Source organism: Canis lupus, chromosome 21, assembly GCF_011100685.1.
Source record: "Canis lupus familiaris isolate Mischka breed German Shepherd chromosome 21, alternate assembly UU_Cfam_GSD_1.0, whole genome shotgun sequence".
NCBI lineage: Eukaryota > Metazoa > Chordata > Mammalia > Carnivora > Canidae > Canis > Canis lupus.
The window spans coordinates 4,810,414-4,836,051 of record NC_049242.1 but is presented as its reverse complement, the minus strand read 5'-3'; the positions used below and the strand labels follow the sequence as shown (position 1 = coordinate 4,836,051).

General features: G+C 42.2%; 1 long non-coding RNA gene across 1 annotated transcript; it reads left to right on the top strand.

Moving 5' to 3' along the window:
* The first annotated feature begins 23,835 nt into the window (after nucleotides 1-23,835).
* LOC102154548 lies at nucleotides 23,836-25,019 on the top strand. The gene is made up of 3 exons (XR_005375409.1): nucleotides 23,836-24,107; nucleotides 24,289-24,313; nucleotides 24,517-25,019. It is a non-coding gene; the product is annotated as an uncharacterized LOC102154548 (long non-coding RNA).
* The last annotated feature ends 619 nt before the right edge of the window (nucleotides 25,020-25,638 follow it).

Below are 25,638 nucleotides of genomic sequence, written 5' to 3'. Positions count from 1 at the left end.
GGAAAACCTCACCTCAAAAGAAAGAATCAGAAACAGTCCTCTCTCCCACAGAGTTACAAAATCTGGATTACAATTCAATGTCAGAAAGCCAATTCAGAAGCACTATTATATAGCTACTGGTGGCTCTAGAAAAAAGCATAAAGGACTCAAGAGACTTCATGACTGCAGAATTTAGAGCTAATCAGGCAGAAATTAAAAATCAATTGAATGAGATTCAATCCAAACTAGAAGTCCTAACGACGAGGGTTAACGAGGTGGAAGAACGAGTGAGTGACATAGAAGACAAGTTGATGGCAAAGAGGGAAACTGAGGAAAAAAGAGACGAACAATTAAAAGACCATGAAGATAGATTAAGGGAAATAAATGACAGCCTGAGGAAGAAAAACCTACGTTTAATTGGGGTTCCCGAGGGCGCCGAAAGGGCCAGAGGGCCAGAATATGTATTTGAACAAATTCTAGCTGAAAACTTTCCTAATCTGGGAAGGGAAACAGGCATTCAGATCCAGGAAATAGAGAGATCCCCCCCTAAAATCAATAAAAACCGTTCAACACCTCGACATTTAATAGTGAAGCTTGCAAATACCAAAGATAAAGAGAAGATCCTTAAAGCAGCAAGAGATAAGAAATCCCTGACTTTTATGGGGAGGAGTATTAGGGTAACAGCAGACCTTTCCACAGAGACCTGGCAGGCCAGAAAGGGCTGGCAGGATATATTCAGGGTCCTAAATGAGAAGAACATGCAGCCAAGAATACTTTATCCAGCAAGGCTCTCATTCAAAATGGAAGGAGAGATAAAGAGCTTCCAAGACACGCAGCAACTGAAAGAATATGTGACCTCCAAACCAGCTCTGCAAGAAATTTTAAGGGGGACTCTTAAAATTCCCCTTTAAGAAGAAGTTCAGTGGAACAGTCCACAAAAACAAGGACTGAATAGTTATCATGATGACACTAAATTCATATCTCTCAATAGTAACTCTGAATGTGAACGGGCTTAATGACCCCATCAAAAGGCGCAGGGTTTCAGACTGGATAAAAAAGCAGGACCCATCTATTTGCTGTCTACAAGAGACTCATTTTAGACAGAAGGACACCTACAGCCTGAAAATAAAAGGTTGGAGAACCATTTACCATTCGAATGGTCCTAAAAAGAAAGCAGGAGTAGCCATCCTTATATCAGATAAAGTAAAATTTACCCCAAAGACTGTAGTGAGAGATGAAGGGGGACACTATATCATACTTAAAGGATCTATTCAACAAGAGGACTTAACAATCCTCAATATATATACCCCGAATGTGGGAGCTGCCAAATATATAAATCAATTATTAACCAAAGTGAAGAAATACTTAGATAATAATACACTTATACTTGGTGACTTCAATCTAGCTCTTTCTATACTCGATAGGTCTTCTAAGCACAACATCTCCAAAGAAACGAGAGCTTTAAATGATACACTGGACCAGATGGATTTCACAGATATCTACAGAACTTTACATCCAAACGCAACTGAATACACATTCTTCTCAAGCGCACATGGAACTTTCTCCAGAATAGACCACATATTGGGTCACAAATCGGGTCTGAACCGATACCAAAAGATTGGGATCGTCCCCTGCATATTCTCAGACCATAATGCCTTGAAATTAGAACTAAATCACAACAAGAAGTTTGGAAGGACCTCAAACACGTGGAGGTTAAGGACCATCCTGCTAAAAGATGAAAGGGTCAACCAGGAAATTAAGGAAGAATTAAAAGCATTCATGGAAACTAATGAGAATGAAGATACAACCATCCAAAATCTTTGGGATGCAGCAAAAGCAGTCCTAAGGGGGAAATACATCGCAATACAAGCATCCATTCAAAAACTGGAAAGAACTCAAATACAAAAGCTAACCTCACACATAAAGGAGCTAGAGAAAAAACAGCAAATAGATCCTACACCCAAGAGAAGAAGGGAGTTAATAAAGATTCGAGCAGAACTCAACGAAATCGAGACCAGAAGAACTGTGGAACAGATCAACAGAACCAGGAGTTGGTTCTTTGAAAGAATTAATAAGATAGATAAACCATTAGCCAGCCTTATTAAAAAGAAGAGAGAGAAGACTCAAATTAATAAAATCATGAATGAGAAAGGAGAGATCACTACCAACACCAAGGAAATACAAACGATTTTAAAAACATATTATGAACAGCTATATGCCAATAAATGAGGCAATCTAGAAGAAGTGGACGCATTCCTGGAAAGCCACAAACTACCAAAACTGGAACAGGAAGAAATAGAAAACCTGAACAGGCCAATAACCAGGGAGGAAATTGAAGCAGTCATCAAAAACCTCCCAAGACACAAGAGTCCAGGGCCAGATGGCTTCCCAGGGGAATTCTATCAAACGTTTAAGGAAGAAACCATACCTATTCTCCTAAAGCTGTTTGGAAAGATAGAAAGAGATGGAGTACTTCAAAATTCGTTCTATGAGGCCAACATCACCTTAATTCCAAAACCAGACAAAGACCCCACCAAAAAGGAGAATTACAGACCAATATCCCTGATGAACATGGATGCAAAAATTCTCAACAAGATACTGGCCAATAGGATCCAACAGTACATTAAGAAAATTATTCACCATGACCAAGTAGGATTTATCCCTGGGACACAAGGCTGGTTCAACACCCGTAAAACAATCAATGTGATTCATCATATCAGCAAGAGAAAAACCAAGAACCATATGATCCTCTCATTAGATGCAGAGAAAGCATTTGACAAAATACAGCATCCATTCCTGATCAAAACTCTTCAGAGTGTAGGGATAGAGGGAACCATCCTCGACATCTTAAAAGCCATCTATGAAAAGCCCACAGCAAATATCATTCTCAATGGGGAAGCACTGGGAGCCTTTCCCCTAAGATCAGGAACAAGACAGGGATGTCCACTCTCACCACTGCTGTTCAACATAGTACTGGAAGTCCTAGCCTCAGCAATCAGACAACAAAAAGACATTAAAGGCATTCAAATTGGCAAAGAAGAAGTCAAACTCTCCCTCTTCGCCGATGACATGATACTCTACATAGAAAACCCAAAAGCCTCCACCCCAAGATTGCTAGAACTCATACAGCAATTTTGTAGCGTGGCAGGATACAAAATCAATGCCCAGAAATCAATGGCATTTCTATACACTAACAATGAGACTGAAGAAAGAGAAATTAAGGAGTCAATCCCATTTACAATTGCACCCAAAAGCATAAGATACCTAGGAATAAACCTAACCAAAGATGTAAAGGATCTATACCCTCAAAACTATAGAACACTTCTGAAAGAAATTGAGGAAGACACAAAGAGATGGAAAAATATTCCATGCTCATGGATTGGCAGAATTAATATTGTGAAAATGTCAATGTTACCCAGGGCAATATACACGTTTAATGCAATCCCTATCAAAATACCATGGACTTTCTTCAGAGAGTTAGAACAAATTATTTTAAGATTTGTGTGGAATCAGAAAAGACCCCGAATAGCCAGGGGAATTTTAAAAAAGAAAACCATAGCTGGGGGCATCACAATGCCAGATTTCAGGTTGTACTACAAAGCTGTGATCATCAAGACAGTGTGGTACTGGCACAAAAACAGACACATAGATCAGTGGAACAGAATAGAGAATCCAGAAGTGGACCCTGAACTTTATGGTCAACTAATATTCTATAAAGGAGGAAAGACTATCCACTGGAAGAAAGACAGTCTCTTCAATAAATGGTGCTGGGAAAATTGGACATCCACATGCAGAAGAATGAAACTAGACCACTCTGTTTCACCATACACAAAGATAAACTCAAAATGGATGAAAGATCTAAATGTGAGACAAGATTCTATCAAAATCCTAGAGAAGAACACAGGCAACACCCTTTTTGAACGCGGCCATAGTAACTTCTTGCAAGATACATCCACGAAGGCAATAGAAACAAAAGCAAAAATGAACTATTGGGACTTCATCAAGATAAGAGGCTTTTGCACAGCAAAGGATACAGTCAACAAAACTCAAAGGAATGGGAGAAGATATTTGCAAATGACATATCAGATAAAGGGCTAGTTTCCAAGATCTATAAAGAACTTATTAAATTCAACACCCAGGAAACAAACAATCCAATCATGAAATGGGCAAAAGACATGAACAGAAATTTCACAGAGGAAGACATAGACATGGCCAACACGCACGTGAGAAAATGCTCTGCATCACTTGCCATCAGGGAAATACAAATCAAAACCACACTGAGATACCACCTCACACCAGTGAGAATGGGGCAAATTAACAAGGCAGGAAACAACAAATGTTGGAGAGGATGCGGAGAAAAGGGAACCCTCATACACTGTTGGTGGGAATGTGAACTGGGGCAGCCACTCTGGAAAACTGTGTGGAGGTTCCTCAAACAGTTAAAAATAGACCTGCCCTACGACCCAGCAATTGCACTGTTGGGGATTTACCCCAAAGATACAAATGCAATGAAACGCCGGGACACCTGCACCCCGATGTTTCTAGCAGCAATGTCCACAATAGCCAAACTGTGGAAGGAGCCTCGGTGTCCATTGACAGACGAATGGATAAAGAAGATGTGGTTTATGTAGACAATGGAATATTACTCAGCCATTAGAAATGACAAATACCCACCATTTGCTTCAACGTGGATGGAACTGGAGGGTATTATGCTGAGTGAAGTAAGTCAGTCGGTGAAAGACAAACATTATATGTTCTCATTCATTTGGGGAATATGAATAATAGTGAAAGGGAATATAAGGGAAGGGAGAAGAAATGTGTGGGAAATATCAGAAAGGGAGACAGAACGTAAAGATTCCTAACTCTGGGAAACGAACTAGGGGTGGTGGAAGGGGAGAAGGGCGGGGGGTGGGAGCGAATGGGTGACCGGCACTGGGGGTTATTCTGTATGTTAGTAAATTGAACACCAATAAAAAATAAATTAAAAAAAATGAAGTATCCATATGAAGGAAGAATTCTTTCAAAGAATTAATCACATCTTATTTCAATAGACATTTCTGTTAGTGACTTATTTCCAAAATCTGCTTTTAGCCATTAAGTTAGTTTTCTTTCACTTCTTAACAAGTTACAATAAACTTAGCACTTCCGATTTTAGCTCACAGTTCTGTGGACCAGCTGTGTGAGCATGGCATCGTTGTGTTCTCTGCTCTGTGCCCCACAGGTTGAAATCAGAGCTGACCGCTCTGGGTAACTTTCTGGAGGCTCTAGGGAAGAATGCAAGTTTCCTTGTGGTGGTACTGAAGGTCCTCTTTCCTTATTGGCTGTCACCTGGAGAATGCTCTCAGCTCCTAGGTGCCTAGGAGACAGTTGGTCCCCTCCATCTTCAAAATGAGCAGCAAAGAATCTCTCTGACATCGAACCTTCCTCCATCCCCCCTTCACTTTGAATCTCTTTCACTGGACACCTGTCTCTCCCGGGTCTCTCCTGCTTGGGCCAGGCCCATTCACCTCCCATCGGCTCTCCAGGGGCTCACCTGATCAGGTCAGGCCTACTGAAGATAATTTCCCCTGTATAAAGATTTGAGACTTTTATTTTATCTGCATAAGCCTTCACAGCAGCACCTAGAATAGTGTTTGACTGAATAATTGGGAGAAAGTTTGTATGTGCTGGGGGCAGGGGTGGGACTGGATCTTGAGAACCGTCTCAGAACTCTGCCTAAATTTACAGCAGTGGAATGTACCATGATTTGATTTCTTGAAAATCCATTTAAAAAATATGCCTCCCAATCCAAATTGAGAGGCTACATGGAAGACTTGATAGCTATTTTAAGAGGAAGTTAAACCCCTGTAGTTCAAATTCCAACAAAGCAATGACACCATCTGTGTGGACTTCACGCCATTTTCTTTCCTATCGACCTGCAACACTTGCTGCCCTCTCTCCAGCAAGATAGTCCCGAGGGTATCACCTGCATTGTGCAGTTTCTCCATCAGCACTGCATGCATGGTTGCACTTGGAGTAGTTATGAAAGGACATGTACATATACTTGGGGACCTATAAGCATATCCCTAGATTGGAGCAGAGGAGGGTCCTCGCTCGTGTTTTTCTAGCCTCACATATGACTTTGTCTTACCTGGAAAATGCCAGTCATAAGACACAGTACCCCTGGCCGCCCCCTCTATCATATTAGTGCACTCCTGCTCAGAGGCAGAAATGCAGTCCCAAAGGCCCAGCTGTACTGCAAATCAATTCCCTTTATCTCTCCTGAGGCTAAGCTGCAAAAACACTCCCTGTGGTCTGCCAGCTACTTAATCTCTTTTCCTTCTTTCAAACAGAATCATACCAAAACCTCCCCCAGAGCCAAATGGCATAAGCAGCTCTGCTTCTTGGAGTCCAGTGCTCTCATGGATGTTCATAATGTTGTCTCCATTCATTAAGAAAGTGTTCAATCATGTGCCATGCCCTATTTAAGAACATAGGGAAGTGTGTAAAATTGCCATATTTCTAGTTAGCTGTCATCCCAGTGTGGAATCACCTTGTGCCCAGAGATTCATTCATTTCAGAATCAAGTTTATTAGTTGTTACTGCTTTTTCTTTTCTTTTCTTTCTTTTTTTTCTTATGGATTTTTCTGCCTCCATAGTGAGTTAGGGACTGCTGTACTTCTGGAGTTACCCTGATTCCCCCCTGATGCATCAGCCTTAGCTATTTTTGACTGAGTCACCAGATCTCAAGTCTACAAAGTGTGCCTTACCAGTAAGGAGGAGTGGTTATGTGTGAGGGTTCTAGTTCCAGGTGTTCTGGATTCAAATACCAGCTCTTCTGCTTACTAACTAAAGTCATTTAATGGGCTGCCTGAGTGGCTCAGTGGTTGAGCACCTGCCTTTGGCTCAGGTCGTGATCCCGGGGTCCTGGGATCTAGTTCCACATCAGGTTCCCCGCAGGGCATCTGCTTCTCCCTCTGCCTGTGTGTCTGCCTCTCTGTGTCTCTCATGAAAAATTAAATCTTAAAAAATAAAGTCATTTAATGTTTCTGTGAAATTTAGGATGTACTGTTAGTGTGACTGGCAGGTAATAAGTGTTTAATAGGTTAGGTACTATTTCAAGCACCTCAACCTCCTGCATTGAGGGATAAGCCAGTTGATATACTTCTTGTCCTTTGGCTCAAGAACTGGCAGAGCCGGATTGGTAGATGAGGCTTCTTATACTTTCAAAATATATCCAGGATCTAATGACTTTTCCACATCAACATCCCCGGGCCCTTTGGTCCTAGCCAGCAGACATCTCTTACCTGGATAATTACAATAGCCCCCTGACTGACCTCTCTGCTTTTATCCTTGCTTCTCTACAGTCTGTCCTTTATTTGGAAGCTACGATGATGCTTAAAAATGTGAGTCTGTCCTTTTCCAATTGACTTATTTCACTCAGCATAATACCCTCCAGGACAAACGTTATATGGTCTCATTCATTTGGGGAATATAAAAATTAGTGAAAGGGAATAAAGAGAAAGGAGAGAAAATGAGTGAAAATATCAGTGAGGGTGACAAAACATGAGAGACACCTAATTCTGGGAAATGAACAAGGGGTAGTGGAAGGGGAGGTGGGCGGGGGGTTGGGGTGACTGGGTGATGGGCACTGAGGGGAGCACTAGGGGGGATGAGCACTGGGTGTTATGCTACATGCTGGCAAATTGAACTCCAATAAAAGAATTAAAATAATAAATAAATTAATTAATTAAATTATAACCATTGTTACCAAAAAAAAAAAAATATTGTGAGTCTGGTCATTATCAATCCTATGCAAATCCTGCAATGGTTTCCATTTACTCAGTGTAAAAACAAAAGCCCTGGGCAGGTGCAGCCCAGGTGGCTCTGGTTTAGCACTGCCTTCAGCCCAGGGTGTGATCCTGGAGACCTAGGAGACCCTGCATGGAGCCTGCTTCTCCCTCTGCCTGTGTCTCTGCCTCTCTGTGTCTCTCATGAATAAATAAATAAAATCTTAAAAAAAAACAACACAACAACAAAAGCCCTTACAATATTCTAGAGGCCCTTTGTTATCTGGCGCCCACTTAACTCCTGACTTTCCTCCTGTTCCCTTGGCTCCCACCATGCTGGTTTCCTCCAGCTATTCCTCACACAAGCTGTGGGTCCCTTCACCTCATGTTCGTTGCATATGTTCTTTCCTCCCTGGTGCTCTTCCCTCAGATATGTGTTATCTCCTTATATCTTCATTCAAATGTCTCCTCCTCAAAGAGATTCACCCTCTCCTCTCATATTCCTCATCTCCCTTATCTTGTGCTATTTTTTTTCCATAACACACACCATAATTTTTACACATATATATTTTGCTACATGTCATATATTTAGTGTGGCTATTTGTTTGTTTCCCTGTGCTAGGATAGAGCTCCACACGAGCAGGGATACTCGGCTGCTTTGTTCAGGCAGATGTAGATATATACGCAGTCATCTAGTGTTTTCCCCCATGTCTGATCACAGGTGCTAAATAAATGCATTTGATGGGCTCACTGTGAGCTCTGCGATTGTCCAGACTCAGGTGTGTGTGCCTGTGTGAGGCCAACTGTAATAATTTCTGAGGAGAAAGAAGAGGCCAGGACTGAGGATTGATCTGAATTACAGTTTTCACCTACGAGGGCATAATGGACAAATCTCGCTTGGGTTTTGACTTCCTACAGACAGGGATTTGCATTCCAACTCTGTTGTTTTGTAGCCGTGATTAGGGTGTTTTATGCCTCAGACCTTCATCTTTCTCTGCTGCAAAGTAGGAAAAAGTAATATCCAACTTAGTAATATTATCCTCAAAATAATAAGTAATTTGGTGAAAAGTATGTGTTTAATAAATAGCAGACATTATTAATTTGTTATTTTTCTTGAATATGCATGGAGAACTTAGGCTTGATTTAGATTTATATTAGTCTTTATTTCCACTGTGGACTGCATTATGTCCCCTGAAATTTCGTATATTGAATTCTTAATCCTCATTGTGACCGTATTTGGAGACAGGGCCTAAGAGGGGGTAAATAAGGTTCAATGAAGTCATAAGGGTGGAGCTCTAACCTGATGAGATTCATTTCGTTGTGAGAGGAAACACCAGAGAGTCTGGGGTCACTTGCTCTCTGCCATGTGAGGACATAGGAAAAAAGTAGCCATCAGTAAGTTAGGAAGAAGGTCCCCACCTGAAACTAAATGGGGTGGTGATCAAGTTCAATTGATCTTGAATTTCTCCGCCTCCAGAACTGTGAGAAATAAATTTCTGTTGCTCAAGGCACTCACTCTGTGGCATTCTGTAATAGCAGACCAAACCGATGAAAACAATATTCACAGAATCTTCAGTTTGTAGTCAGCATCTGGGATAACACTGGGCTGTTCCAAATCTTGGAGATAGGGTGTTCTCAAGGACTCTTGCAAGTGGGCAGGAATTCCAGAAAGAGCTTTTGCTCCTGCAGAAAACTGAACTGCTGCTTGACATCTGAGTGGAAGATACAGCAAAGAGAAGAGAACCCAGCTCTCTCCATAATCAGACTCGTTCCAGATTACAGATGTTAAAGGAGGGCAGAAGTGTTTGAAATACTTTTTTCTTAGTTCATGTCTTGTTGATGAACCAGACAAAACAGCCTATAGATGAAGAGCACTAGTGTCCTGAGCAGAGTGGGGCCAGGGAAGGTGAGGGCTGTTAAATCATCTTTGTCTACTAAATGCTCATTCCCACTAGCACTTGCAGAATATGTATGTATGTATGTTTATATGTATTTATGTATTTATGAGAGACAGAGAATGAGAGAGAGAACAGGAGGAGCAGAGGGAGAGGGACAAGCTGACTCCATGCTGAGCATGGAGCCCAATTCGGGGCTCTATCACATGACCCTAAGATCATAACCTGAGCCCAAATCAAGAATATGACACTCAACTGACTGAGCCACCCAGGCACCCCATAGAATTTACAGAGTTTTTAAAAGTAAAACCTGATAACCACCACATTAAAATGTGGATTGTTTTATAATTATAGGTGCATGTTATTTAAAAATATTTATATTCCTATTTCACATATAGTTGATAGAACTGACAGTGATTATTTAGCTATATCTAATGGACTAAATTCTCTAAGATATCATTGAGAGATTTGTAAAGCTCTTTTTTGATTACTGTCTGGGCAGTCCTATCAAATGATTGTCCTTTACCCAAGGTCTAGGTCTAAGTTGTGATTCTCAATGCACGGTCTTTATTTTTATTGTCAGTGTATTGATTGTTTAACATTGATAATATTTCCTGCAACTCAAGAGATTTATCCTCCTAATAGGATATTGTAATTTCCCTTGCTTGGGTAGCCAGAATATCTGAATTTGCCCTAATTAGAATTGACTTCTTTGGTTTGACAAAGAGCCCTATGAGCTAAGTCATGACATATGTAAGGAGTAAATTTAGTTTCCTCAAGAGTCAATATTTTTCCATTTGGTTTATGACAATTCAGAAAGTTCCATAAAACTTTTTCTAGATGTAATCCTGAAAAGTTGTCAAAGTATAAAATGCACACTTACAATATGGAGATTCACTTAAAACCATTCTAGTCAATATCCTTTCATGGAAGAAGTTTAAACTCAATTCAATATTCAATAGAAATTAAATAGAAATAGAAACTGTATTTAATAGAAATAGTTCAGTGAAAGTAAGTATTGGCCATATTACAAAGCACTCATGAGCAAAGCGAAGTCCTTGAAGGCTTTGGGAACCCATAGATTAATGCGGGGAAAGAGACAAATTTGATAGCAATTATAAGACAGTGTGGAATCTGCTAAGGGAGAAAGATTCACAGGGTGCTACAAAAAGGAAGAGTAGAGGCACTTAACAATGTAATTGAGAGTGTCATGAAGTTTTCTTAAATATATCATACCTGAGGTGACTGTTGAAAGATAAATGAATATTATCCAGATGGGTGGGGAAAGGCTGGAAGAAGAGTGAGACATGACAGACAGAAGGAGTAGCATAATCAAAGGTCAGAAAAAGCAGTGTGTATTTTGGGAAACTTTATGCTTATGAGAGTAGGGTATTGCAGGTCATGAGGCCGAGGCCAGACCATGAAAGATCTCACATCTTAGGATGTTTGGGTGAAGAGACACAATATGTTTGTAAAAAGTGGAGTGTTGGGATTATTTTTGTACTTTAAAAGCTTCACTTATTCTCCCAAAGAATAATGATAGTATTTACCTATATTTTCTCGTCTAATCCTCATCATAATTTGTGTCTAGGTGAGTATTTATAATGTATTGGACTCTACTAAGAAGATAGTAGATTTGATAGTTACTCTATGACCCAGCAATTCCACTACTTTATATTCACCCAAAGGATACAAACATAGTGATCTGAAGGGGCACCTGCACCTCAATGTTTATAGCAGCAATAGCCAAGCATGGAAAGAGCCAGATGTCCATTGATAAACGAATAGAAAAAGAAGATGTGACACACACACACACACACACACACACACACACACACACACAATGGGATATTACTCAGTCATCAAAAAGAATGAAATCTTGCCATTTGCAATGACAGGGCACAACTAGAGGGTGTTATGCTAAACGAAACAGTCAGTCGGAGAAAGACAAATATATAATTTCACTCATCTGTGGAATTTAAGAAACGAAACAATGAACATGGGTGCAGGGAAGGAAAAATAAGATGAACATTGAGAGGAGAAAAACCATAAGAGATGCTGAACTCTAGGAAACAAACTGAAGGTCGCTGGAGGGGAAGCAGGTGAGGAATGGAGTAACTGGGTGATGGGCATTAAGGAGGGCACATGATGGATAAGCACTGGGTGTTATATGCAACTGATGAATCACTAAATACTTCCCCTGAAACAAACAAATAAACAAAAAGATAGTGGGTTTTGTGCTATTGCCTTATTTACCCTTCTTAAATTTTTTAAAAGATTTTATTTATTCATAGAGAGAGATAGAGAGAGACAGAGAGAGAGAGAGAGAGAAAGAGAGGCAGAGACACAGGCAGAGGGAGAAGCAGGCTCCATGCAGGGAGCCCGACGTGGGACTAGATCCCGGGTCTCCAGGATCATAACCTGGGCTGAAGGTGGCACCAAACCGCTGGGCCACCAGGGCTGCCCTACCCTTCTTAAATTTTATCTACATTCAATTTTCAGTTTTTCACAGTTGCTAATGACAGGATAGATGTTTTGATAACTTGTACAACTCTATCCATTTATTAACCTGGATTTTACTAATTAAGTGGGAACATGTTCAAAGAAATTATGTGGCTTACTGAGAACTGAAACCAGCCCTCTTCCTGGTCCATGTTGAATAACACTGGAGCAGACGTTGTTTCTTGTCCTTAGGTTAATTAGTGCTGGGACTAGGCAAAAATAACAGCTGTTTGCCTTAAGGACTGTCTGCTCATGGAAGAAAAGAAAAGCAGCCATGAGAAAAGAAAGGAGAATCAATGTAACAGCTTGCTCATCAAGACTTGCTTCAAGACCTCTGCCTCTCTGTCTCTACCAAACCAAAACGATTTTAGTAATAATAACAACAAAAAAATTCTGCTCAACCTCAACCAGTTTCCAAGTTACAAGACCCACCTTAAAACTACCCAGCCACGACCCTAAAAGTCTACAAATACTTTGTCCTAATTTCTCCTTTTTAGATATTATTAAGATTCTGTCAAGCTAGTGTTCTGTCCTACTGGTCCACAGGTTTTTCTAGTGTTTTATTGGGAGGATTGACAGTTAATACAGTTCTGCTGTGAACTAGCTTTGACATTCTACTGTTGGAATATAAGTTTCTCCATGGTATCCTGATGAAGTTATTGCAACAACAACGCCCATAAGACCATGTTTGAAGACTTGGTGAGAGCTGCTGGGTAGATGAGAACATAAATTTATGAAGTCATTTACTTTTGGCAGACGCAATTTTATCAAATGATGGGTGGTGAGAGCGGGCAGCAGAATGGAGATGTTGAGTGGTGGTGGGAGTGGGGAAATTTCCTTTTAGCTGCCAGCGTGGACACTTCTTTCTGAACTGTGCTAAGTACTAGTATATTTCTGGAAAAGAGCAGAAGAAATGTTTACTTAAGGTTGCTTAATACCTCTCTGTGGCTCCTCATTACTATCACGATAAAGTCCAACGTCTGGCTTTTCATGCCTTTTATAATCTGACCTCTGCTTACTCCTCCATTTATCTGATGCATCCCTTGGTCCCCTCACTCCCCAGAGTCTTCTATGCACACAGATTCATTTTGCAAACATACTAGGTACTTGGTTATCTCTGGGCCCCTACATATGCCGTTTCATTTGTTTGGACCGATTTTCTCCACACTTAACTGGATATCCCCACACTTCTTTCCTACTTCAGATAGGTTACTACTTCCTCTGGGGATCATTTTAAGAACCTCTAACATTATTCCAGTGCCCCTTTTACATAATCTCATAGCATTTTGTGATCACCCTGTCATAGTACTCATTACACTGTATTATAGTTAGACTTTACCTGGCTGTCTCTTACCCACTCCAGACAGTAAGCTTTTTGGGAGAGATTATGTATTATTTTTTTCTATGTACTTACATTTAGCATACTGCCTGCATAATAGATAAATATTTGTTGATTAAACAAATAAACAAATAAACACTTGCCTGGCTGCCTCCAATGACCTGAAATTCCCTCTTCTCTCATCCTTCAGTATCTGTGCTGGTCTTAAGACCTTTTCCTCCTGTTGGACACTATGTCTGCATGACCTGGTAGTTTTGAAAATTTATTTCACAAGTTCATTTTACTTCCATGAGGCACCTTTTTTTTCCTTCATCGATCTTATATGTCAGAGGGATACTTGAATTTTAGCTGGTTATAGGACTTGAACTAGAAACTAAATAGCAACTTTTAAAGCTGCAAGCACTGCGAACTATTTATTTCACGTGTCTTCTCTCATCTAATTCTTGTACTCTTGCTGCATTTAATCAATAAGTGTACTTTTTCACATTGGAATCACTTCCTCCTGAATATGCAAACTTCTTTTTTTTTTTTAATCCTAGTTCTTGGGATACAAAATTATCCTAGCACTCTTTCTTCATGACATCAGCACATAACTTCCTTTGGTTTTCCATATTGTGCCTTTTGTCAACTGACCCCTCACCCTACCTCACTTCTATTCAAAGGGTTACTTATCATTGAATTAATGTGGCTGTCTGAATTTCTCCAAGACATTAATGCTGTCAAGACAAATCTTATACATTTCTCAAGCATCAGTGAGTCTATGTAAGAACTAAACATAAGGGAGTGAGGGATGCTGAACAGACTTGGTATTATGGGGCAGGATCAATAGCTAAGTTGCCAATCATCTTGGGATGACTGTATGTAGTAGTGCAAGCATGGTAAGGAAGCCTAAATGTTGAGGTTTGAGGAATACCAAGAAGTCCACCCACTCCAAAATACCTTGTTCATCAGCTATTAAGATTTCTAATGACAAGTATTTGAGACTATCTCTTATTTTAAAAAGTCTTCCACATATGTCAATTTCACAGAGATAGGTAACATAAGTTCATATTTATGGTGCCTACCATAACTTCAGTGGAATTGACTTTATAAAGGTGAAAGGGAGTCTAGATGTCAGATTCAGCTGAGGATTTGAACCATAGAGCAGACCTCTGGAGAGGAGACAGATGTTCAAAGACAAATTTCAGATACTCTGATACAGGTATACCCCAATTTATAATGGCTTCCAGTCCCAATCCCCATTTGGGACCCTAGACTCCTCTTCCTTCCAGTGTCTATAGAAGATTCTCTACAATTTTCTCTGTCACTTTAAAGAAAAACAGAAATTTCTCCATCAGTTCCTTTTCTATTAGTTCTGTCATTTCTTGGTCTCCTTGGTTGCCTGGCTTTGGAGTCCTCATCTCTACTGTGTCCAAGGCTACAGCTGATGTTTCTTCTGATTGCTTCCTGCACCCTGGGGACTCTGATGTATATAGCATTTATGCTGTTAGCACTGTGATAGATTGGGATAGCACAGCTAAGGCACAGCTCTAACATCTGATCAGGCTTTAGAAGCAGTTGTGGGATAAAGAAAGCAATTGGCAACCCAGAGAACAACTTAGAATTGTTAAAAATGTGGCCACTTTACAACTTCCAGACTCCACTTCATCCTTGTTGGTTACTGCGTTAAACCTTACCCACATCTATCATATCTGGTTCTTCTCTCCTTTTGGACACTCAGAGTACATATGGTTCTAACCCCGTTGCAGTCAGATAAGACCATAAGACTAGTTCTGGTCAATGCCTTGGGACTGCCTGGGGAAGACAAAATTTACTTTGCAAGCTTTTGCTTCTTTAAACAATTTGATCTAAAAATGTATATTACAAAATTCATGTGGTCATGTAAGGTATTATCAATGAAGATTTAGAATACTGGTTATAGAAGAAGGATGTAGGTATTTGATTATTATACAATCAGTACAAGTGAAGATTTTTTTGTAGTGTCCAGGCACCATCTCCTTATTTTTCAGTCCAAGAGCTATCTTTTGGCCTTTATTATCGAATGCCTTTATTCTCTCACTGAGAGAAAAAAAAGGGTGGGAACATTGTTATCACTACAGTGCCATAGCTCTTTGGAGGCTGTTTGTATTAAGGCAATATAGACTTTCTTGCCTCTGTGGTTCTCCAGGCCCAGAGGGATTTGTAGGGTGTATTGGGTTTGTTTCATGCTGCTTGTATCATCACTCCTGTCACTGCATTACCCATCCTGCCCTTCCTGAATGCTGGCTTCCAATGATTCCCTCAAAGGTTTTACTGGGCATTTTTTTTCTTTGTTTTTCTGTGAGTTTTTTGAGGGTTTTTTTTTTTTTTTTTTTTTTTTTTTTTTTTTTTTTTTGATGATGAGCCTTCCTTGTGCATGAAGGAAGATGTGAATAGTCACTCGTTATTGGTCATGTTAAGCGCACTGTTTAGAATGTTATTGTGTAAAGGGATTGCAACCCATCTTCCAACCATGTCTTCTCTTAAACTCTTTAGGCTGTAATCTCTGCATTCCTAAAATATGATCTCTTTCAATGTTGACCACACTCTGAATTTCGCACACTGACCACAGCAGGCAGGATAGCTGTGGTCAGAGTGAGAAGAGCAGTCTCATTCACACAAGGAAGATTGGTCCCTCATCTGGCATGTTTTAGACAGACCTGAAAGAATAAGTTAGCACCACAACCATTGGAGGCAAGAGAAGACATGAGCTAGAAGAGCCCATTGGTGTTGGAGAGCAATGATTTAAGCATTTGCCCTTGCAGGAGACAGGCAATCCCCACATCTTCCCAAGACTCTCTTTCACATAACGCTGAGCCTTCAAAAGGGGTGTCATCTGCTCTGTGTCAACAGTAGGGAATCCACAGAATAAAGGACACCTGCTGCCACCCTCCAGTGCTGTAGACTGGAGGGCATGTTGCAAATTACACACAGACAGGTGAGGGCTGACACAGGACCCCAAACATGTTTAAGCCCAAGGCATGGTGGGGATGGGTGGGAGTTCAGAACAAAGGACTTCTTTTGTGTCCCATGTGAGTGAGAATCATCCAAAATGAACATGTCAGTCAGTACCATTCTGGAGGCCAAATCCTGTGGGATTCCACAAAAGAAGTGTCATGCGGGCCAGCAGGAGCAATTAGGCTAATCTCTTTTTTTTTTAATAATAAATTTATTTTTTATTGGTGTTCAATTTACCAACATACAGAATAACACCCAGTGCTCATCCCGTCAAGTGCCCCCCTCAGTGCCTGTCACCCAGTCACCCCCACCCCCCGCCCTCCTCCCCTCCCACCACCCCTAGTTCGTTTCCCAGAGTTAGGAGTCTTCAGGTTCTGTCTCCCTTTCTGATATTTCCCACACATTTCTTCTCCCTTCCCTTCTATTCCCTTTCACTATTATTTATATTCCCCAAATGAATGAGAACATACACTGTTTGTCCTTCTTCGATTGACTTCCTTCACTCAGCATCATACCCTCCAGGTCCATCCACGTCAAAGCAAATGGTGGGTATTTGTCATTTCTAATGGCTGAGGAATATCCCATTGTATACATAAACCACATCTTCTTTATCCATTCATCTTTCGATGGACACCGAGGTTCCTTCCACAGTTTGGCTATTGTGGACATTGCTGCTAGAAACATCGGGGTGCAGGTGTCCTGGCATTTCATTGCATCTGTATCTTTGGGGTAAATCCCCAACAGTGCAATTGCTGGGTCGTAGGGCAGGTCTATTTTTAATTCTTTGAGGAACCTCCACACAGTTTTCCAGAGTGGCTGCACCAGTTCACATTCCCACCAACAGTGTAAGAGGGTTCCCTTTTCTCCACATTCTCTCCAACATTTGTTGTTTCCTGCCTTGTTAATTTTCCCCATTCTCACTGGTGTGAGGTGGTATCTCATTGTGGTTTTGATTTGTATTTCCCTGATGGCCATGATGCGGAGCATTTTCTCATGTGCGTGTTGGCCATGTCTATGTCTTCCTCTGTGAGATTTCTCTTCATGTCTTTTGCCCATTTCATGATTGGATTGTTTGTTTCTTTGGTGTTGAGTTTAATAAGTTCTTTTTTTAGAATAAATTTATTTTTTATTGGTGTTCAATTTGCCAACATACAGAATAACACCCGTCAAGTGCCCCCCTCAGTGCCCGACACCCATTCACCCCCACCCCCCGCCCTCCTCCCCTTCCACCACTCCTATGTGGTTTATGTATACAACGGAATATTACTCAGCAATCAGGCTAATCTTGAGTGACACCTTGGAAGCATGTTGCTTGCTGATCCATAAGGGGCAAGTAATGTGAATGAGGAATAAGGCATTTTTGTGTAAGGTCTATAAGGTTTTCTATCACCACAGGAAAACGTCGTCCACCCTGACAAATGCAGACCCTACACATGGTTGCTTGCTCTTCAGCCACAGGCCAGGCTCCCTCCTTAATAGTTCTTGCGTTATATGGTTGAACTGAAGATTACATGAGTAAATACATGGATTGCATTTAGATAGGTACATGTTAGCTATCAATTGCAGTTACAATTATCAGCAATTATTCTTGGGTAAGAGATTAACTTCATGGTGAGATGTTTTTCAAAGGTATATATTTCACATAGGTCAGTCCCCAGCTGTAATTGAAGATTCTTTCATCTCACTAGATCAAGGCTTACCCTTTGTGTTCTCTTTTCTAGTTCTATAACTGATTTTTCTACAATAACAGACAATGGAATATTCTACTCCTACTAGTGAGAAAATCCCATCCTTCACTCTTCAGAGAATAAGCTTCCCCTCTGGTCCAAATAGGACCACAATAATTTAATGTACAGAACATATATTGAAATCTGATTCATCGGTTCTGAGGTCCAAATTGAACTTAACAACTCTTTATAATAACTACAAACATTGGTTGAATGCTTACCATTTGCCAGGAAGAAAACCTTCTAAGTGCTTCACATATATTAACTCATCTGTCATCCTTATGCAACCCAATCCTATGGGCACTATAGTTCATGCTATACCTATTACATGGAACTGAGACACAGAGAAGCTAATCACTTTGTCCAAAATTATGGATCTGCTTGGTGTTTCACCCACAATTTCAATGTGGGCAATCTAGTTCCAGAGTCTAGATTCTTTTTTTTTAAAGATTTTATTTATTTATTCATAGAGACACAGAGAGAGAGAGAGAGAGAGAGGCAGAGACACAGGCAGAGGGAGAAGCAGGCTCCATGCAGGGGCCCGATGTGGGACTCGATCCTGGGTCTCCAGGATCACACCCTGGGCTGCAGGCGGTGCTAAACCGCTGCACCACCGGGGTTGCCCCAGAGTCTAGATTCTTAACTTCTCACTTTGTCTCTGCTTATTCTGATAAAATGCTAACTTGAGGCACTTGCCTTACTTGCTTTAATTTTTTTTTATTTTAATAGTGGTGCTTTTAGAAAGAGTTGAAGATCAGCGATGAGGCCTTGCCATCATCCTGTAGTCTTCTGGATCCTAAGGAGCAGACTTCAGAATTCTCAAGAAGACACACACACACACACACACACACACACACACACACACATTTCCTCAAGTGCACTGGGTGAATAATGAACTTTTGCCACCAGGTAGTGTTCAAGTTTTCATTGCTTTATTCAGGAGGTATTTATTGAGTGTCCACTATGAGTCAAGCACTATGTCAGGCACAAAGGCAGTGCATACAACAGTCTGTGTCCTGAAAGAGTATAGAGTCTCAGGAACACTTTACAGCATTCTAATATGTTTTTACAACTCATCCCATCCAGATTTCAGGATGATCTGCCACAATTGAGAACCTCCTCTCCCTCTTATGAGGAGGAGGCAGGAGGAGGAGGGGAGGAGGCGAGGAGGAGGAGGAGGGGAGGAGGAGGGAGGAGGAGGAGGAGGGAGGAGAAGAGAGGAGGAGACGGGGAGAATGAATAAGACGCAGAAGAAGAGAAGAAGAAGCGAACGACCCGGAGGTGAGAGCGGAGGATTATCTGGAGGATGAGTGATGCTATTATTCTTCGGCTTCTTCTTCATTTCTTTTCTCTTCTTCTTCTTTTTTCTTCTTCTTCTTCTTCTTCCTCTTCCTCTTCCTCTCCTTCTCCTTCTCCTTCTTCTTCTTCAAGATTTTATTCCTTTATTCATGAGAGACACAGAGAGAGGCAGAGACATAGGCAGAGGGTGAAGCAGGCTCCCTGTGGGGAGCCTGATGTGGGACTTGATCCCAGGGCCCTGGGAACACGACCTGAGCCAAGGGCAATCGCTTAGCCACTTAGCCACCCAGGTGCTCCCAGTTGAGAATCTTCTTACATTATCAGCATTATTTCCATGCCTTTTCGTTTGTAGTAGATCATTCAGAGTAAAGTATGAGCCTTAAGTCAAATTCTGCCAATGGAACTGATGAGGGGTGGTGAATGACCCATATAGAGGAGAAGAGGGATTTGTAAGCTGGAGTGGGTTTTCGGAAAGGACTTCATGTGATGTGTACCAACCACAATACAAAGTAAGGGGAGAAGGATACAGCCTCCTCTCTCATTTGTCAGGGTGCCAGGGGGAGGGAGTAACTAACCCAAAATAAACACATTCCCAAAGCAACACATGAGAGTTTAATCCTGAGAAGGCTTCTTCTGAGTTGAATCTCAGAGCCTGGCATTCAGTCAGTGACTGGCATGGAGACTACTGTAAACTGTCCTGGGGAGTCCATGAACTTCAGCATTGGTGGGGCAGGGATGTTTGTCACCTGAAGTGGAGATTCTCTTGGAGTTTATTTGGTGCCCTCTCAGTGGCTGAAGGACAGGAACTTGTAGAAGACACTGTGGACCACTATTTTTATGAAGCATTTCCTTCTTCTAATCACAAACACTTACTAAGCCCTACCTGCTGGGCTAGACATGACACATAGAACAATGAATAAAATGTAGACACTGTTTTTATAGAGCACCAATCTTGTGGGGGATACACTACCATAAATGAAAGCTATGATACAACGGGGTGTATATAATATTGGGGTGACAAGATTATTAAAGACTTTGGAGGGGCCACCTGGGTGGCTCAGTTGATTAAGCATCTGACTCTTGTCCCAGTTTAGGTCATGATCTCATGAGTAATGAGGTCAAGTCCCATATCAGATTTTATGCTCAGTGGGGAGTCTGCCTAAAAATACTCTCTTTCCTCCACTTGTGTGCACATGCACTCTCCTCTCTCTCTCATTCAAATAAAATAAATAAATATATCTTTAAAAAAGGATGTCAAAGGAAGTGCACCTCTTCTTAAGAGGGAAGTTGGGGTGCAGATGGAGAACGGAACTCCTGAAGTCTTTGGATGGGGCTAAATTATATTTTAATACCATCTCACTTCCAAATTGTGCCCCCTAGCTGATGTGGCCTTGAGAAGTGCATCCATCAGGTATGATCATATATCCTCTTGATTGGTGATTGCTAAAGAGACAGGGTCTATATCTCTCAACGTTCCGTACCCTGCTTGCTGCTGATTTAAGCAGAGAGACCACTGACTTCATCTGACCTCTGAATGGATAAAGGAGCTTTGGGCAAAAGAAGGAAATGTAAAATGGGGCCCTCTTTTCATTACTACCTGTCGGTGTAACTGCCGTCTATTTATTTTCAAGTGTTTTGCGTGATCAGCCTATTTTAAGGACTGACTCTTAAAAATACTTCAAGGAGAGGAAGACTTCATAATTTAAAACAAATCAGAGAAAATGTTAAATGATGCGTAAGCTTGTTAACGGGTGGGGTTGAGTGACTAGATGAATTCAAATGATTCTCTCTACTGAGAAAGGGGGAAGTCTTTCTTTTCTAAAATTAAAGTGGTTGGGAAGAAGGAAGCATTTGCTTATTAAGCATTAGCCTTTCATGAATGGAGTAGATGAGAGGCCTAGTTCCAGTAACCAGGACTTACTAGAACTGTGTGGGCAGAAGGGAGGTTTCATGAAATGGAGATGAGCTAGAGCTGTTCATGCTTTGTGAGAGACAATACGGAATCAAGTGGAGCAAACTGACTAAGAGGAGGAAGATTCTAGAAATGTATTACATTTCTGGCTCTATTTTTTAAAGAAACTTCAGTTTGTGCCAAGTTACTTTACTTATTTAAGACAGGTTATATGAAAATGTGTCAATATTCAATAATATTTCTTGAGATAGCATAGATATTCTTGTTGCATTGGGTTGTGTGATGATTAAAGGAGATAATGAATCATGCCTGGCACATAGTAAGTGCTTCATGAAAAGTAGCCCTTTGCTGTTTATAATGTTTACTGTTATCGACGTTACTAAGTGAACACAGACTTCCTAGTGCTCGGGCTAAGGCAGGAGTATGAGGTATTTTACATAATTATGCCAGGAGGGTGAGCCAAAGAAGTAAGCACGTGTGTTTTCTTAGCCAGGGATTCTGGGAGAGACAGGAACTCTTTCTTGCTAGACCAGATCTTGAAACAATGTGAGGCTATCCTTATGGCAGCCAACTTACTGCCATCAGGAAAAACGTCCTAGAATTTCTAGGGATAGCCCTGAAGAGCAGAAAATATGGTGAAAGAGAAATCGAGAGAGAGAATCTCATTCCAGATAATATCATTCAATCTGTGAGTCCAGCCGTACCTAAAGTCGGCACCACCGCTGGATTTTCTAATTCTTGGGTTTATAAATTTTGTTCGAGCCTCTTTGAGTTTTCTGATACTCGCAACATGAATCTGTATAAAAACAATGAAGTCACCTCTTTTAATTTTTAATAAAAAAGAAGAGTATTTTCTCCCTTCTTTTCCTGTCTTGGATGTAGATATGATACCTGGAGCTGAATTAGCTGGCTGTCAGGCAAAAAGCCTGTGAGGCAAAAAGCTTGAGGGGAAAACTAAGAGAGACACTAGCATTTCTTTTCTGATATTATGGAGTCATAGAAATAATGCCAACCTCACTTTTTGTATTAGTTTGCTAGGGCCGCCATACAAAGTAGCACAGGCTGGATGGCTTAAACAAAATAAGTTTATTTTCTCACAATCCTGGAGGCTGGAAGGCTGAGATCCAGGTGTTGGCAGGGTCTGTTTCTTCCGAGGCCTCTGTCCTGGGCTTGTGGATGGCCATCCTCTCTGTGTGTGTCTTCACATGGTCTTCCCTCTGTGTGTGTATATGTGCTAATCTCCTCTTCTTGTTAGTGTGCCAGTCATAATGGATTGGCACCCACCCTAGTGACCTCATCTCAACTTAGTCAAAGACCTTATCTTCAGATATAGTCACATTCTAAGGTCCTGGGGCATTATGACTTCAACATATACATTTCGAGGAAAAAAACCACTTCAGTCCACAACACTTTTATCGCAGATTAGCAATATCCACGATAGCCATCCTATTTGGGGTTATTTTATTAATATTTTAGCAGCTACAGAAATGGCTAAACATGGATAGAAGGGGCTCATCCTAATATCTGTTTTTGCAAATATGTTTCTTTTGGCTTACTAGGAGGCAGGCTATCACCTCACAGTCTGGTAAAACTCTTAATTCTCAAGAGAAAAGCATTTACAAACAGAAGATTCTTTGCTCCTGAGTTCAGGAGTGCAGATTGTGTGTTTGCCTCATTTTTTGTTTTAAAGACTGATTTTATAGAACTGCAGGTTCTAAACTTAGGCTTGGAGAGGCCACAGAAGAAGGAGAAAGTTGTTTTTTTTTTTACAAAAGCAACGTGGATCAGGCTTGGTAAGGGCAAGATCCCAGTCTTAGAGCCAGAGACGTGGCCAGGAGAACCGTGAGTGGTAGCTTCTGCCAATACCAGGGCGCTTTCCAGGTCCCGCCCCCGCCGAGGTCGCGCCCCCGCGCGACCCCGTCCTGCACTCTGAGCTGGTTCCTGCGCCTGCAGCATCGCGAGGACCACACGGGACCGCGGCCCTGGGAGCCTGGGGTGCGCGGCAGGCCCCGTGACCCCAGGGTGAGCGCTTATGCAAAAGGGGTTCTCTTCTCGGGTGTCAGGTGAAAGCGAAATCGTCTAAAATGTCGTCCGTGGTTTGTTTCCCGAGTTCCTAATTCCGCAAAGAGGCGATCCTGTTGAAGATGAGATTTGCGTCGCTCAAAACCAAACCCAGCGTGGCGGTGGGAGAGGGTTCGTTGAGCCGCAACAACGCTCCAGGGGGGTTCCCTTCCTCCAGGCTTCCCGTGTGAGGCCCGGGCTGCGCGCCGCGTGGGTCGGCCCCGGCCCCGGCCCCGGAACCCGAACACGCCCGGGGCTCGCGGCCGCGCGACCTTGAGCGCAGGAGGGCGGCGGCGGGGCGGCGGCGGGGGCGGCGGCGGGGGCGGCCCCGGGGCCCGGGGAGCTGCGGCCCTGACGCCCTGCGGCCAGCAGAGGGCGCGCGCAGCTCACACGCGCCAGCCCCGGCCGCTCCCACCGCCCGCGACTCTCGGTTAGCGCGTGGCGCCGGGTTCCGTGGACACCAGTGAACTGAGGTGCCTGCGACCTTGATTAGTGACATGTGCGCTCCGGGAGTGTCGGGACTCAGAAACTTGCGAGATGCTCTTACGCTGGGCCTGTAATCAATAAACACAAAATCTGAATTGCAGATTACTCGAGCTCCCTCTCCCGGGTCAAGAATCTCGTTTCTTCTTAGCCGTTAAGTTGAACGTATGTTTGTGACGGTTCCGGGATGAGAACGTAACAGACCAAGTAGCGTTGTCCACTATAGGAGGGGTATTGACTGGCTCGATGCGTCCTCAGCATCAAAGGAGCATCAGATTTCAGGCGCAGGGGAAAGGGACTTTAGAATGCGGTGGGTATTTCTCAGATTCTGCTTTTTGAATTTGAGGGTCCAGATCAAGAAGCAAAACGAGGTAACAAATTCTCCCTTTGCTCCGGCTACAGTCTCCGCCGGCGACTCACCGGCAGGGGGCGCTGTCCGCCGCGGTCCCGACGGGTCTTGCCCAGCACGGGGCGGGGCGGGGCGGGGCGGGGCGGGGCCGGGGTCAGGGCGGGGCGGGGCGGGGCCGGTTTATTTTTAAGTCCATTGGTTTATTTTTATTTCTTTCTTTTTCAGGACGATGATGGACTTTATAAAAATCCTCATGATTGCACTGATTTTACGGAGCTGGTCGAGCAGCCCTCCAACTCTGAGGTTTCATAAGTTTGGTTTCTCAGTAGAGTGTAGTAGGCTGCATCATTTGAAAACACTTACTCCACCTTCTTCGTAATGGGAAGAAAATCCTCCCACGCTCAGTGATGCTGAACTGGATGAAAGGGATGTGGGAAGTAACTCTGCTGCTTCCAGGCAAAGACCTTACTTGTGATTGAACACCTCCCGTCCTTCCTATGCCACACAGGACGCTGGCCCCTCAGCTGGGGTCCCTGATGTGGGCATGTGTAGCAGAGGCAAGGTGCTCACCGCCAGGGCACTCGGAACACAACGTGGGCAAGCAATTTGTTTGTTGTTGCCAGCTACTGGAGATTGGGGGCAGCTTTCTGTGCAGCCGGTGGATGAATATAAAAACTGATATGAGGAGTGGGGTGCTGCTGTATGAAAATAAAAATTGGTGGCAGTTCCTTGAGGCTAAAGCTATAGGTGGTTGGAAAAGTGGCAGTAACAGGGGAGGCAGATGGTCTTCCCCGCGAACTTAGGGCTTTGGCTGGAAAGGTATTGAAATGGAACATGACTAGCATGCATTACTTGTCATTACCTGCATTTGGTATTTTAAAAATGAAACAAATCCAGAAAAGAGCTGGCCCGTTTGCAGGATGGGATGAAAGAAAAAACAGAAAGCCTTAAATTCTGGGATTTCAGGGTTGAAAAATGGGACTATTTTTAACTTTCAACTGATAAAAGATAAAATTGAGACATCCATTCAGCCCAAACCACTGATTAAGATGTAGGCTGAAAAGAAATGATAGGAGTGGCCACAATTCCTGAAGGCATAATTCTGCAATAGCTTGACAAGCCCACAGAGTCCTTAAGTCTAGAGAAAAACATATCCAAGAATTGTGTTGCAGGCTGCTGGCACACAGGAATGGTATGAAATAAATAAAGAGCTAACAAAATCTTTGAAGGAGTTATACTGCTCAAAGCACTGTCATCTTCAGTTAAGAGAGATCATGATGTTTTGAGACAATTTAGGCAAGAAGTAGGCTGACAATGCCGCTCATTCTCCTAGGATGGCACAATCTC